Here is a 5,597-nt window from a genome sequence, read left to right on the forward strand (position 1 = left end):
ATTTCATTTCATCTGGTATCACTGCATTAGAAGGTAGCTCTTTTCTAATATCGGTCTGACTAATAAATAGCGGACAGGTGGACAGTTTGGTGGTGAAATCTTTTCTCACTCAGGCCCGTGTGCGGAGATGGAGGGGCTGGACCTGGCAGGGCCGCCGGTGGCGCTTCCATCACGCCAGCCAATCGATACGTGCTGTGCTGCCAAGCGTTAGTTAATATTCGCGGTACCATGTTCCCCTTCGCCGGCCCAACCGACGCAGGGATCGGTCTGTTCAACGCGTGCTCATGCAGCTCAGGCGGGTTGCGGCAAAGTCTGCTGCCGAGGATGGTCGTGCTGAGCCTCGGAGTAGCTGTCCTTCTGTGCTGTTCTACAGCCATTTCAGACCACATGGTGGACGTGCCGCTAGGTGAGTGGCTCCGTTATTTCTGCCCGCAGCCTGAGACCATACGCGCTGTGCGTGCTAGTTCCACGAATGGGTTGGCATATCGTACCCCTACAGCAGACCTGAGAGCTCAATCCCAAACACTCAATGGGGCAAGCAGAAAAGCTGACCCATGTTTTCGATCAGGATCCTCACTGCAAACGAGATCTTCCCTCTTGTCGATACTATTTTCCTACAGGTACGTTAATCTATTAGCTGATTGTGCCTGCGGACAAAATGGTATTCTGTTCGCTGAGAGAATGCCGTATCCTTGGCTTGTGAGCAATCGTGAACATGATCTGCTACTTTGCTCGTTCATTTATTCCACGTTGCCTACACCCTTTCCGCGCCTTGTTCTCCTCTGTCTGAAGGCGTTCCCAGTCTCTATTTCGGCGAACAGCATGCTATAACCGAGAGGATAAATAACAAAGTGAGAACGGTATAAATCGTGTACATATGTATGAAATGACAGCCAAAGGAGCAGAACTATATAGAAAAAAATCAATTCTTTACTGCAACAAAAGTTGCAGAACGTTGTGCCATGACGGTATATCTAGGTTATTGAATACCATCTCATGATTGAGACCCCAGCTGGCTCTGCAGTTTGGACAATTTCCATTTAGAAATCCCCGTGCGCTGGCCAATTTTCGGGCTTAGGCTACACACCCCCAGGTAATTAAGCGGTGAAAATAAGACCTATGGTTTACGAGGGATTGTCTTGTGAAACATACTTAATGTGGCGTGTGACAAAGCATAACAAACATAGCAATTGGAAAAACACACTAGTCGCTCAATCGGTACATGGTTCATATTGGAAGAACACAAGAGAGCCACTGGCCTGGGAAGGGGGCAAGGTACTAGGCGTTTAAGGAAACTATCAATGATACATAATTACATGTTTCTTTTTTACTAAATGGGTATGAACGATAAGTTGAGCATGAATATATAAGGAACCAACTATCACTGCTGTTTGTGTTATGTTTTTTCTTCAGATTAATAGTCTTACCTATCGCTCCACTCAGTATGTCAAAAAACCAAGCCCTATTCCTGATTTCATTCTAGCAGTATGACGAGCGTTAGATCACAGTCGTAATAGAGCTACTTATCTCAAGCCTGTGCCTGAGACGAATCTTGTGACCACGGCATAAGCCCACAGTACGCCGATAAACAGCCATGACAATGTTTTACAGCTACCGAGCAGCACACCCATCTCTGTCACTTGCCCGATGCGATAGCTCTCCTTGAATGAAAGGCCACAGACAGAGCTTCGGGCTATTGCAATTCTTCACACCCGAGTCTACAGAATTAGATACCTTGATTCCAGGGCATATATTTGCTAATGATACCTTATCCATTCGAGAAAATGACGTTGCTCTTCCACTGGACGACCTCCAGCTCAATCCTCACCTCTACATGACCTCTGGGTCTCCCAGATGGTACAGATTCTATTTTCATGGCTTCTTATTGCGTTCTTGGCAGATAGACCACATATCGGGCCTCTGCCAGGTGGTATCATCGTCGATTTTTGCGATACATTGGTTTATGGTATTTGTTTCCATCTGCAGGCGCTATTTTCGAAGACGAAAAGACCCTTCAGGAGGAAGAGGCTTTTCGTTACGCCGTGGATCAGATCAACGCCAGACCGGACCCATTCTCCCGAAAGCTCGGCTAGTTCCCCGCCTGGTCACTTGGACAAGGGAGATCCGCTATTGGCAATCAGGAAAGGTATGTGTGCTGTAATAGGTAGTTCCCGTACAAGGATCGGATACTTTATCACATTTATCAGCAGATCGAAATATAAATGGCGCGAACCTACTCCCCGACGCCTTCACTTTCATATATCAAATAGGAAAGGACATGGGGGCAATCATGGGCAGGGTATTAGCTGGCGGGTGTAGAGATGAACTTGATATTCGCCTTGGGTGTCATTCTAGAATAGTGCTTCAGGTTGAGTATAGGGTATTTGAAGAGGCAGCTAAAGAAAATGACCGAGAAGGATTTGTGGCCATTAACTTCTCGGGTAACCTCCGTGCTGGTCGCTGACGACTCGTGTGATTTTTGATGAGTTGGGGCCGATCGATATCCGGAGGTCCGTGCGCTGAACCCCGCCTCTCACCTCTGGAGGTGTGGAGTTAATCACAAGGATCACGGGCCGAGTAAGGGGATCCCGGCCAGTCTATCCAGGATGGGATCTCCCGTTATCTGTTTCAACTAATATTTCAGCACCATGGAGAGGTACGCCCAGTCGGTTTGCCGCAAATTGGCGCCCGGGTGTGAACAGCACACACAGGCGCCGGGCTATAATTAGCACAGCAGGTGGGGAACCTCAGAGTGCATGTGACAAGTAAATGGAGGATAATTGTTCCCGTAAAGGTTGACTGAGCATTAAAGTAACAAATATTATTAATGATACTTCTCATGTCATTTTCTGTAATATTCGCGTAGCTGTGAGTGATAGTAATATGGTAGCAAATAGAAGTCATGAAATGAAGAAATAGGAATGTTTGTTCCATGTTTAAAGGAAACTATTTATCAGGTTCTGATACAGAATGAACATACATGTTTAAGAAATACTGTAACATGGTAACAAAATTACAATTATATTATTTGTAAAAATAGGGGGAAAAAATGGAAAATCCCAAACGCCAAATATGCTGATGACTTGAAAACAACCCTACACTTTTTACACAAACGCCCTTTCATGGTCCCTCCTACAGAAAATTTGAGTGTACTTAAAATGTAAATTGAATCCTCTTCTCCACACAAGAGTCTGCTCGTAAAAGACAGAAATGCAAACCACCTTTTGAACGTCTAGATCGTCAATAATGGCCTTAACCCCGCAGGCCATGTCCAGGGTTATTTTAGATGGAAGTTATCGACTGATCAAAGTGACATCTCTTATCAAATCATATCAGGGGTTGTGACGTCCTCCGTGAATAACAGCGTTTGGCTGGAAGGGAGGGTTTACGTCTGCAGAAATAGACGTGGTAAATCGAGCGAAGCTTTGGATCAAAACGGGGGACACATGTGCATGGGTAGGGCTGATAACGCTTTGCTATCTTGATAAGCGGTGTCAAATTCAATTAGGATGACGACCAATCTAAACACCTGTGATACATTGCGATAAAACGTGCGTGAGCGAAAATTGTCCGATGTCGGAATTTGGCACAGTTATATCCCGCCTGTGCCGCATCTTATCATTCTTTGTCACTTTTAAAAGGCAATTAGCCCCTTTGGAGACTGCTTGTCTTTATTTCATACTTAACAATCGTTGTTTCATCGGTATATTTGTAAAACCTGGATGAAAGGACCGAGGGTCGATGTGATGCCGGCTGTGCCTGCCTCATCTGCATGCCTGGCGGCGCCGCAGGGGTATTTATATTCTCGCTGCCAATTCGTATTTATTCTGCTCTGACAGGTGATATTAGTATCTTGATAACGGAGCAAAACTGGAAATATACCGTTGTCCTTTCTAGAATTACAATTTACATGGCCGGTGGTGAGCTTAGTGGCGCCGTAATAACTTTATAACGTGACGTGGCCAACTCCAATGACGTTTCGAGTGTGATTTACTAGTAAAACTACTTCGGGACTTTGCTTGTAGATAAACACCTATCATAAAGACCATCTTAACTATATAAGTAAACTTTCTCATAAAAATAATGCAATACAAATTCTACGATTCAATAACAGTAGGTTTACTGTGTCGTGTTTTATCGTGACTGTAACTGCAGGAGAAAGTGGGTAGACGTGACCATATGTGAGTATCATTTCATCCCTTTCTCACAAATCCTACCACAAAAAAAAACTCTTACCTATTGCTGCAAAACATAACGACACAGCAGGGCTTTTTGTATTGTTCGCGCAAATGAGCAATGAATTACGTATTTCAAATACCAATATAGGAATGTACTTAAAAGAACCCATTATTATTACTATTATTATTATTAATTCTTATTATGACAGACGGAGAAATAAAATTGTTGAATTTACACCAAGACCAAATTTTGTAAATCAATGACAGCCTGTGGTATATTGTATCCAGTAAAATTTACAGGGAAACTTGGATATTCACCAGTTTCCCATCCCCAGAATGCAATGCGAAAATAGGGGGGTAACCCTCATTTGCATAGGACTGGAAGGCATCGGAATGATCCTGTTGACGTTTGCTTTTCACTGTGTTTTGAGGTGTTGGGGCATTTTATGCTCAACATTAATTAGATTACAATGGGTTGAATCTTAAAACAAATAGAGAATTAATTTTTTTGAATATGTGGTTTGTAACGTTATAGTGGTAACGCTATTCTGATGCTGTAACGTTACAAAGCACATGTTCGATGTTGAAAAGAACACTAAAACTTCATTCTCTATTTATTGTCAGATTCGGCCCATAGTAATTTAATTAATGTTGAGCATAAAATGCCCCAACACCTCAAAACACACTGAAAAGCAAGCTGTTTAACGTCAACAGGATCATTCCGATGCCTTCCAGTCCTGTGTAATGAGGGTTATCCCCCCTTTTTCGCATTGCATTCTGGGGATGGGAAACTGGTGAATGGGGACATTCTTTGCATTGACGTTTTCTCATCATAATTTATTACATGATCTATGTGCATGAAGTTAACCTGTTTTGCAACTTTCATGCGTAAAGCTGTCGCTGGTCACCTCATGGCGCATACGTTTGCAGAAGCTCGGCCTCCTTGGTAAATGACGTCTCTAAAATTAAAATCGCTGCTGCCTTCTCGTACGCGAATTGCTTTAAAAACAAACTCATGGAACATCACCCCCAGCCAGGAGACCGTCCCCGGTACGGTGCCGTGACCTGTTTCAGCCACATGAGTTTAATCCGCATGACATGTGCTCCATATGGGAGCATCATAAACTCCAGGTTGTCTCCTTTTATGGACCACGGTCCACGGGAGCTGCGGCTTCGTACAGCACACGGTTTTACTGCCGGGGTTTAGAAACGTGCTTTTAGTTGCGCACTAAATCCATCCCTCATATAAAAATTACTACCTGTGAAGGTAGTACCAGAGAAATGCACTAGACATGTTCAGTTTGGTTTATCCCATGCAAAGAAGCTCACCTTCGGGTAGACGTTTAATGTATGGCAGTGATATGTGGTAGATTCTATGTCAGTTGTTTTAACTTGTTTGTCCTGCTACATTCCTTAGGG

At 43.8% G+C, this 5,597-nt stretch overlaps 1 protein-coding gene across 1 annotated transcript in view; it reads left to right on the forward strand.

Annotated features, from left to right (window-relative positions):
* Positions 1–232: 232 nt before the first annotated feature.
* The window catches only part of LOC109483653 (glutamate receptor ionotropic, delta-1-like), a 27,714-nt gene continuing 22,349 nt past the window's right edge, over positions 233–5,597 (forward strand). The window contains exons 1-2 of the mRNA XM_019786688.1: positions 233–406; positions 1,987–2,146. The gene's annotated coding sequence lies outside the window, so the exon portion shown is untranslated. The remainder of the gene's footprint in view (positions 407–1,986; positions 2,147–5,597) is intronic.

The sequence above is a fragment of the Branchiostoma belcheri genome, unplaced genomic scaffold, assembly GCF_001625305.1.
Source record: "Branchiostoma belcheri isolate BF01 breed outbred unplaced genomic scaffold, Haploidv18h27 scaffold66, whole genome shotgun sequence".
NCBI classification, from domain to species: domain Eukaryota; kingdom Metazoa; phylum Chordata; class Leptocardii; order Amphioxiformes; family Branchiostomatidae; genus Branchiostoma; species Branchiostoma belcheri.